The 11,280-nt window shown below is 40.1% G+C and overlaps 1 protein-coding gene across 1 annotated transcript in view; it reads right to left on the bottom strand.

The window, feature by feature from the left end:
* The window catches only part of LOC130678902 (cAMP-specific 3',5'-cyclic phosphodiesterase 4D-like), a 477,031-nt gene that overhangs the window by 452,397 nt on the left and 13,354 nt on the right, over positions 1–11,280 (bottom strand). The window lies entirely within an intron of this gene.

The raw sequence follows: 11,280 nt of genomic DNA, 5'->3' as shown, positions 1-11,280 counted from the left end.
CTGTCAGTCCCCTGCTGACGAACATTGAAGTTATTTCCAGTTTTCCCTCTGAATATGTTCCTGCATACATATTTTTACATTCAGGTAGTTATCTCCTTAGGGTATGTCCTGGACTGAAAATTACTGGGAAAAGAGAAAATATGTTTTACATTTCAGTGTGCATGCCCTCCAAGAGGTTGTATCAGGTAGGTGTGCCCATTTCTTCACATTCACAGGTATATGGGGCTTAAACATTTACATTTCTGCCAAAATGATAGGGGGAAATGATAGCAGTTATTTTTATTTGCATTTCTTTCATTAGTAAGGAAATTAAACATTTGTTCCTGTGTTGGTCATTTGCAATTCTCCCAGAAATTAATTATCCCTATCCTTTTCTACTTTTCTATTAGAATCTGATGCCAAAATTCATTGCAAATGCATTCTCCAGCCTCCTGCTGCTTTCTCATTGTCTGTGCTGGTGTATCGGAGTCTCTGATCTGGAGCCAAGAAAACTTTGGCAACATATTGCCAGGGTGATTAGTCAAGTTCCATAAAACATGTTCAAAGAAGAAAAACTGATTAAGTCCAAAGAATAGAAAGCCATAAACTTTTCCTTGGTTGTCGGCTTCGGAAGTAGGTCATCCCCTGACTTTATCAGCAGTTGTTTATCTTATAAGAAACAATGATCCATTCAAACTTAATCTTGATCTTTTGCAGAGACATTTGGATAACAAGAGAGGGGCCAAGAACAATTTGGAGGCACATCCCCAGCACACACACACACACACACACACACACACACACACACACACAGTTCCATGCCGCAGGCAGGCAGACCACAAACTCACTCACACACACAGTTCCATGTTGCAGGCAGACAGACCACAAACTCACACACACACACACAGTTCCATGCAGCAGGCAGGCAGACCACAAACTCACTCACACACACAGTTCCATGTTGCAGGCAGACAGACCACAAACTCACACACACACACACACACACACACACAGTTCCATGCCGCAGGCAGGCAGACCACAAACTCACTCACACACACACACACACACACACACACAGTTCCATGCCGCAGGCAGACAGACCACAAACTCACACACACACAGTTCCATGCCGCAGGCAGACAGACCACAAACTCATAAATCGTTTGCACTGAGACCCAGGTTGGAGATACCCTCACCCTGAGGAAACTGAGGCCCACAAATATAAAGTGACTGTCTGAAATCAACTGGCTAATAGCAGCCCCTTGACTCCCTAAGTGGAGTTTATTCACTATAGGACAAACAGCCACAAGTAAAACATAGCCCAAGTTGAGGCCTCAGAATTTAAGCCACCAGCTATGCCTCTCGGAGTGCCAGGATGACCCTGACGGGCACTGTAAGCAGAGCACCTCTCCCAGGCCTGAGTGCTGTGCACAGGGGCCCGGACACATACTTGGCCAGCCTCTTAGCCGCTAGGTCTGTGCAGGGTTCTGACTGGCTGTGGCTGGAGGGCTACATGGATGATGCTAGGCTTCCCCCTTGTTCCTCTACTCCAGAAAGAATGTGACAAAGCCACAGAGCAAAACAGGGCTAATATCCAGCTTTTTTCTTACAAATATCACTTGCATAATTAGCTTAATTTGTTCAATCCTATCTGTTCATATTCAGCAAAATCCAGGCTCAGCACCAAGGAAAGCCAAGCCTAGACATGCAGTGGTCCTGTTCCCCAGGTTAGCTTCTGCCTTAGCCCAGCAGAGACCCAAAGGTGACCAAAATGCCCGACGAGAGAACAAGACAATGGCCACCCTCTCTCACCTCACCACAGTCAGCAGCCCCACATGCATCCCACTGAGGTGGCCAAAGGCCAGCCAGCCAGCAGCCTCAGCTCCATCCCTGTAATGCTCGGAGCAAAACAGGACTAATATCCAGCTCGTACCAAACCTGGACGAGGGCCGCCCCACTGCACGTAGAACCTTGGCAAGACCAAGAAAGACAGCTTCCTCTGTCTTTTCACAATTTGAAAGCATTTTTCTTAACCCAGTAGACCTCCTGTGGCCTAACAGCATAAAGAGTTCACAGGCGGAGTTAAAGAGCAACTGGATAAGCTTGTTAGGGAAAATGGCCCAGGATGCAAAAGCGATGGTTGGTTTGTGTGGGGAGACACGCATGCATCAGGTCATTTAGTCCTCACAACTTCCCAGGGTGGGTGTTTGGTCTGCAGTTAATAAAGAAGGAACCAGGAAACTAAGGAGCAGTTCATTTCTGGGCTCGGCTGCTTCCTGCATAGATTTCATGGACTTTCATTGTGACTCAAGGGGTTCTTTGAGAAGACAGGGCACAGAAGGAAGGCGTCTGTCTCAGTGTTAACCAGCTGGCTCCCTCGGCTTCCTCCCCAGAAAACACGTGACCTCACGGTGGGGGCTCTCTTTGGAAATAGGATGTTTCCCACAAGAGAAAATTCTTTCCAAAACTTAGTGCTTATTTTAGGAAAGCTGTGTGTGGAACCCAGTCGCCTTCATGCAGGAAGTCTGATGCCCCCGCATCAAGGATAGACTCTCCAAGTAAATTTCAACAACCCTATTGGTCATTAAAGACTCAAAAAATAAATAAAGAACAAGACAGGGGACATTATGTTGGTCCAGAACATTTGTGAGCACATGCATTTTCAGCAGAGATTTGCTAATTCCTATAGTATAAATCTCCTTTGGAGTTTTCCTATCAACTATCAGGTTCCAGGGATCTTGATTTGTCGGCTCTGAAGGATAGACTACAAGCAATCAGTTTTCATTTTCTGAAATATTTATTCAATCTAAATGAGCATATTTGCTTCTTTTTTCTCCAAAAGAATGAAAAGAAATATTACACCAAGAAACTAATGATTCCAAGAATGGAAGCCATACCATTTGGAAATAGTTAAAATGTACTTACAATACACCTCACACAATACTACGTTAGGGAAAATACCTAATTCCATGAAGTTTCCAAAATGATACCTGACTCAGTACTAACCATCTATAAGGAACTCAATAAATATGTTAACTAATTAATATATATTAGGATAATAATGGTAATAATAACATGCATTTACAAGGAATTTTGCTATATTCAAAACACTTTCACAAATTTCACTTTCACAGAAGACTGAGAAGAGGCTTCATGAACATACACATGGAGGTTTATATCCTGGCTTTGCTGTTTGTTAGCTGTGTGGCCGTGGCCAGATTACTGCAAGGATCTGAGCCCAGCTTTCTCAACCATAAAACATGAATGATAGTGATTCCTTCTTTGCAGAGTTGACTGATAGACTTAAAGATACCACATGCCAAAGGCACAGCATTGTACCCAACACTTGGCAGGACTTTCAAACTGGAAATAGTTGTTATTATTATTATTATAAAGAAGAACTGATAAAATAAACTTTCTTACAGTTGAGGCTGAAAAGAGATTAAAGGAACTGGCCACGAACTACAGCATTAGCTAAGAGCCAGTGCTAGGACCAGAACCCAGGTCTTCAGCCTGCCAAAGGAAAGAGGTTTCTGCTCTGTTTCAAAACCTGAATGTGAAAAGTAGAATTATTGCCACAACACGGGTGTTGATCTCCACATCTTGCAAACAGCTGCAATTAAAATAAAACTCTGTCTCCACGCTAGTATTCTCAACAGAAAGCAAATGTAATTCAAGAGAATCTCTCCTCTCATTTTGATACAGGCAAAGGTTACTAGGGATTTGATATGTTTTATCTTCACAATCACTTGTATCTTTTTTCTGAACCTGTCTTCAAAAATTTACTAATCCTGACATTTTGGTATGCATCACCTGCCCACCAAATAAAGAGAATGTAACGTCCAAACAAAACAGACCCCAAACAAAGAGGAGCTTGCCGCCTCAGGAGTGCTGTGGCAGGTCACCTTGTTTAAGCATCACCTTCTTTAAAATATGCAGCTCATCCCTCTACAGCAGTAATTAAGGTCACTGTAGGACCTTTTAAGACCTCTGACATGTGACAGGCAGAACTTTATAACCTGCACTATTTCATTTCTAGACTGAAAAACAGCTCAGTTCTAGAACATGGTTGGGATGTCTTCTTCTTTTTAGACCTTCTCTATAATACTTCTCTACACTCAGCATTATTGACTAGAGACCTGCCTCTGGAAGTTAGGAAATTTTCAGACCCTTACAGCAAGAACAAACAGTGACAGAGCTCTCTGCAGCAACCCTGACTGAGCTTTTGTGGAATTGCTGAAATAAGCTACCAAACTTGAGTACCATTCACACTTCCATATCTTTTTGATGATGAAGACAGGACCCCTGGAGTACAGACGGATAAACTAATATCAATATAAACCCTCTTGAAGGAAAATGGAGAGAAAGAGACTTCAGAACACTTCCTCCCCCATCACCTGGTAGAAAACAAGTGAAAACATGCCATGATCTATAAACAGCATATACTCTGCCTGCTAAAAAAAACACCCCCGTTGTAAATATCAGACATGGCCTAGTGTGTAACCTAGCCAACAGCTATTTCAAGTTCTTAGTAAATTCTCCTTCTATTTCTTTATTTCTGGCCTTCTTGCTTTTCTTTTGTTCTTTAACTTTTTTCTCTCGGTATTTCTTTGGTATTCTTTGCATTTATTTCTGTTTTTTTCCTTTATCCCACTGTTTGTTACTATATGAAAGTGCTGTTGGCAGAATCAATTGCCAAAGAAATGTAAAGTCATTGTACCGTTATAACTCTTCTCTTCATGATCTATGTCAAGACATTATTAAATGTCTTTTGGTTCCCACTATTGTATCTACAACTTGTTCCTCCAGCTTTTATCTTATCTGGTCTTCTACAGATTTTTCAGAATATGGCATGTAAATATTAATAGTAAAATCAAAGTTGAGTATCTTTCTATTAAGTTTTAACTCTGAAAGTATCCAGTGAGTTAGGCAACATTCATTAAGCACTACCTACAGACACAATTATTGTACTAAAACTGTAGAGGAAATTCCAAAGATTTTAAAGACATGTTTTTTTATCTTAGTAAGCTTCGAGCCTAGTCAGAGTGAGAGGCCACACAATGAGCAACTGAAGACAACACCTCTAACAGGTGCAGATAAACTGTGTTCAAACAGAAGACTAAGTTTGAGTTGGCCAGGTAGAAATGACCATGTAAGGTTTTCGAAAGGTGAATTTCAAAAGGGAAAAGAAAGAAAAATATAGGAGAATAAGGAATAATTCTATCTGACCCACCAATGTTATTAAATCATTTTCTATAGCCTCTGCAGTCTCCTTGGGACTCTTGTTTTCTGATGCCTTTCCTATTTCTGTCCTGAGCATATTATCAAAAGCTGCTTTGATAAGAAAGCTCTAATGTTTTACTTTATACAGCTTTGGTCTTTGGTTGTATTTCCATGATCTTGCGTACTGGGTGTGTATAACTGCAGCCTGTTCTCTAGTTCCCTCAAGGTTTGCAGGTCTCTTTAGGTATATATTTTTAGCATCACGTGGGCAAAACAACATATTTTTAAAAGTAACTCTGGCAAATGCTTGACATATGTGGTGGAGCACAGCAGCCTTGAGACTTTATTCCAGCCCTCAACAAATGCACTCTATTGTCCCTCAGTCAGCTTTGTGCTCTCTGCAAAAAAGATCAGGTTACAAAACAGCCTCCTCCACACTGCAATGGGGATGCCAAAGCAAAATTATCTAAAGACAGACTGAAACTGTTAGACAGTTGATCAGCTTCCATAAGCTCCAAGCCTGGGATGTAACTGTTTCCACCATCTTTTCCAACAGGCTGTACCTTCTTTTCCAAAAGTATTTGAAGTTAAAGTTGATGTGATAACTTCTACATGAAAATTTAAACTCATCATGGTAAGAAAGAGGGGCAAGCTTTGAAACAACAAGCCAGGCTCCCAGCAGCACAAAAGTTTCAAACTGTGTTCTTACTACCAGATAAGGTGTCAAACATGAGCTGCAAACAGGAGGGGTCCCCTAAACTGGCCCTCCCCACACAAAAGCATAAAATGCATCACCTATCTGCTTGTAGAAAATATACCTTTTGCTCCAAAACAAAGGATGCAGTGTCACATTTCAACATCTAAATGGAATTAATATAAATCTTATATTTGCACAAAGGTGTGCTGGATTGATCACTCCTAAAAGATAATATTTCTCTTGAAAGGGCATTTGATAGCTGGAAGGACAACGAGGGCTGAAGAGGCATAAGCTGGCACAGAAAGGGGAGACTGAAGCAGCAGGAAAAAAGATGAACTTTTTCACAATATTTCCAAAGGCCAGTCACAGCAAAGGCCACTTAGGCACTAGCAGTGTTCACCAGTCTCCAGGCACAGCAGGGCTCTTCTGCTGCTGTTCTGGCACATTGAGGAATCTTGTAGAATTTGCATGCTTGTTTCCAATCAAGTAAATTTAATAAAATCCAGTTTTCACCATGTGGCTTTGGATTTTAAGAAAATAATATGAGGATAAAATATTTGTTTCACCAGCTCTCCTTTTTTCTACCCAGTACTATCATTTGAATGGAGAGTGAAGAGCTCTCCATCCCAGGAAGCATATAAAGGTACATTCTCTCCACCAGGAGACACTGAGCTGAGCACTCTTGTAACACAGCCATGGTGGGTATTTGCAGTCACATCAGCCTGGTTCTTTTCATCAGAGGTTTGACTTATCAGGCAAATTTTCAAGGCTCATTGCTCATGAATCTAGCCTGGAGACAACTTCAAAGTTGGATTTATGAAAATAAAAAAATTGTTATACTTCAATTACAAATATCTAATCTGAATTCTAATTTACACATAAAAATGTTCATCCTATAAATCCTAGCCCTGATTTTTGACTCAGTTCAAGAGTCTCCTGATTTAGCCTTAGCTCTTTCCTTGAGGTGTCATTTTAATTCAGTCATGCATTCACCCACATGTAAATTGAGTTCCACCATCTTATCTAATGCATGCATCTCTTTACTAGTTGGTGGGTTTGGGGAGAGATTAAAAGTCATCCTGTCTGGCTTGGAACCAGCCTGGCAGTGGCTAGCGAGCCCACAGAACCAACCCAATTTGCACCATCTTCATCAGAGCTTTTCAAGTACAGACATGAGACAAGGACCATGAGCTTAGACAGAGTAGGTTAAGAGCCTCCGGAGAAGAAAAAATATAATCCATTGTGGGATTTGCTCTGGCCTGCTGGAGGGCCCAGCTTATTTCTTCTTTTACTTTACCCAAGTGCTGCTTTTCCTCCTCCAGCTGCAATCAAGTGATTTGCAAGCTGGGCAATTGATTTAGCAAGCAAACCCAGTCAAAAAAACATAATAAAAACACAAAGGATTCCATCTTGAAGATAAGATTGCATTTTAAAACTCAATTAGTTAAAATGTAAGTTTAACATACTCTTTAATAGACAGACAATAACTCAGCCCACCTTGGGAGCAAAGCAGGCAGTCTTGATTGATATGCTCCCCGACCAGGAAGCTGCTATCCTGGGAGGAAATCAGAGCAGTAAACTTCTTGTAAATAATCCGGAAGACTGATAAGAAACTTAATGTCTCTTTAAAAATAAACATTTTGGGACTTTTTAGCAGGTCTGCATCCCTAGCCCTTTTGTTTCTCAACTGCCTATAAATCCCCTAGGCAACGCACCACCTCGGGGCTCTCTTGTCCCCTCCTGGTGTGAGCCGGGAGCTCTGTCCTCTCACTTTAGCTGTAAATAGAAGCCTCTGCCTTGCTCTCCTACCTTGAGTGTTTGAAAAGTTCGTTCTTCAGCTCCATGTACAAGAACCCCAGCATCACAGAGACCCAGCCTGCTGGACACAGAATGGATTAGGACAGTCTGAGGCCCAGCTGTCAAGCTCTGAAAGGTTGCTAAGTGGAGGCCCACCAGCAGGTGGTCAGCATTACAGGAGTGCCCACTTCTGTGGAGCAGACAGGAAATGACACCATTCCTGACCTGGAAGAACAGAACACATATTGACATGCCCATGCACATACTCTCACACACATGAGCACACACACTCATGCATACCTATGTTCACACACATACACACTTGCTCCTAATACAGTGGGTAAATACCTCTGAAATCCCAAAAAGAATAAAAACTTAAAAAATAACATGGAAGTACTAGCATGGCTCTGAGGTTTGGAAGAGCCTGTTCCACAAATGCTGCTTCTACCTTCCAAGATAAAAAATCAGGGCAAAGAGCCAGGGCCAAGGAGGTAACGGGGTGAATTCTGACAAAAGGAGCAGCACAAATCACACACTGGAGAGAAGGGGACACAAGGCTGACACTGCCAAAGAAAAGCAGACAGAATTTAATTTTTTAAAAAAATCAGTGAAAGAACAAAAAGGTGGAAGTGAGAGGCAAAGTTGGGGAGGGGTCTAAGGACAAAAGTTTACACTGAAATGACCCTATGGAAAGAAAAGAGGCCTGTAATTGAACAAATGTGAAATAGCTGAGTTTCCATGTTAACTTTCAGCCAAAACAAGAGATGACACATTTTGGAACATAGAAACTAAGAGAAAATGATAGGACTTCCTTTGGGTAATTTATAGCTCAAGTGGGACAAAATGTTATTTAACATGTTTTCTGATTATAAAAACATATAATCATTTCGAGAATCTGAAAAATACTAGGAAAAGAATAAAGAAGAAAAATAAATACCTATAGTTCCATTACCAAGAGATAACCTGTTAACATATTCATCTAGTCATATAGTTTTTTTCTCATGGTGTCTTGTCAGCAGTTCATTATATTAAATCATCTTTTAAAACCACTTCAAGTCATTTATCTTACTTTTATGTTCTGAACAGTAATGCTGTCATTCATAATTTTTTCTCCAAGTTTCTGATTTCTTCCTTAGAATAGATTCTTGAAGGGAAAATTTGGTTCATGGTTCAAAAGGCACCTAACTCTTTTTAGAAATTTTGAACCAATTTGTACTGCCACTGGCAATATAGGCAGGTTTGTTTCACCACACTCTAGCGAACAATGAGCATGTTCTTTAAAAGAAAAAAAAAAATACTCTACAAATTGATAGGGGTGCAAAATACAATGCCAAAAACACTTTTAACCCTAATTCAGTTTATAATTTATGTTTTAGAGTCAGCTTCTGAAAAATGTACTGAAAGTCTTATACTTTTTAGAATCATGAACTCCTTTGAGAATTCAATGAAATCTATGAAACTCTTTCTATAAAAATACTCAAATACAGCAAAATAGGCCTCTGGAACTCATTCTAGAACAACCTCAGACTGACTTCTAAACATCAGACCTAAGTGGAATTTCCAGAACATGAGCTCATTTATAAGCCTAGACCCTCAAAATCAGTTTAAGTGCATAGCACATCCACGGTTTAGTGGTAAAAGACTCAACAAGCCATGGGACCTGATTTCTGATTCCAGCTCTACATCTAAACACTCCAGGCCTCCAGGATCCCTTCCATCCATAACTTCCTGGAGCTCCAAGAAAATGTGAGCCCTCACTGGCATGTTGGAGTTAACATGCTCAGTGGTCGGCCCACAGTTATTTTCTGTATTTAGGAACATCGGTTCCCTGATGTTCAGGAATAGGAAGGACTTTCTCTGACTCTCGTATGTGTTCCAGGAATACAAATTAATGTCAACATTGAATTACGTATTCACCAGTAAATGTCTGCTAAAATAAACCAACCTAAACAAAAGGAGAATGTCTTCCAAAATTAAATAACAGTATTTCCTTTTAGTCTGAGTTGACTATAATGCTACAAAATGTCTAAACATGAATATTCGTTTGTCATCTTTTTTGTCATTCATAGTAGTTATGTTCTATTAAGTCAATGAAAACACCTATTTAGTAAATACTGTATCACTGCTCTTAGGAGACATACAGAGTTAGGTTCCTGCAAACCTCTAGTCACATTTTCATCAATCAATACAAAACCTTGCTTTATGTATGTTTGTTTAAAAACACCCTTTTTTATATATTGTTGACTCATTAATATTGAACACCTGACCAATAGCACTATAACTGAGGCCTGAATGAAGTTTATCTAATATATGTATTTTCTCTGTAAAGCACATTACAGCCTTCTTGTGTTTACAACACTACAAAGCACTTCAGAACTACACTTGGGGGCTGTTTTACACAGCAAAATCACCAACAAAAAGTGAAAAAATACAAAAGATGTAACAGTAAATACACCAAGAAAAGGACACCTGTTTACAGTATGAAAACTGAAACAAGGAGGCAGAACATTATCTTATTAGAGATTCAATAAATATTTATTGTATTAATCAGATTTCTCCAGAGAAACAGAACCAGTAACTAATGAGAGAGACAGAAAGAGGGAGAAGGGGAGAAGGGGAGAGAGAGAAAGAGGGAGAGAGAGTTCTGCTATTTGCAAGCTGGAGACTCAGGAAAGCTGGTGATACAGTTTTGAGAATAGCAGACCAAAACTGTAAGTCCTAGTCAAGGACAGAAGACAGATGTTTCAGTCAGGAAACAGGCAGAGAGAGTCAATTCATCCTTTCTCCACCTTTTTGTCCTATTCAGACCCTCAACAGACTGGATGATTCCCACCCTCTTTGGGAGGTGGGATTGGAGGGGATTGGCTTTACTCAGTCTACCAATTCCAATGTAATCTTATCCAGAAACACCCTCACAGAACACATACAGAAATAATGTTTAGCCAAATATCTGGTCACTCTAAAACTGACACATAAAATTAACCATTGCACTTGTTAAATTAAGAATACTGAATTTTATTGTAAATGATTTATACAATAAGGGGATAACATCCAAAATTTATGAAGAACTCATATGTCTCAACATGAAAAAAACAACCCAATCAAAAATGAGCAGAGAACCTGAACAAACACATCTCCAAAGAAGAAATTCAGATGGCTGATGGCACCTGAAAAGACACTCCACATTGCTAATCATCAGGAAATGCAAATCAAAACCACAATGAAATATCATCTCACACCTGTTAGAATGGCCACTATCCAAAAGACAAGAAGTAAGAAGTGTTGGCAAGGATGTGGAGAAATGGGAAACCTCTTATACTGTTGGTAGGAATGTCAGTTGGTACAGCCACTGTGGAACGCAGTATGGAGGTTCCTCAAAAAACTAAAAATAGAAATACCATTCGACCCAGTAACTCCACTGTAGGAATTTACCTGAAGAAAACAAAATCTCTGATTCAAAAAGAGAAGTGCACTCCTATGTTTATCATCACATTATTTACAATAGCCAAGATATGGAAGCAATCTAAGTGTCCATCAATAGATGAATGGATAAAGAAGAGGTGGTACATATACACAATGGAATA

Source organism: Manis pentadactyla, chromosome 2, assembly GCF_030020395.1.
Source record: "Manis pentadactyla isolate mManPen7 chromosome 2, mManPen7.hap1, whole genome shotgun sequence".
In the NCBI taxonomy this organism is placed as follows: domain Eukaryota; kingdom Metazoa; phylum Chordata; class Mammalia; order Pholidota; family Manidae; genus Manis; species Manis pentadactyla.
Note: the sequence above shows the minus strand (reverse complement) of the source record. Positions and strands in the feature narration are given on the sequence as shown.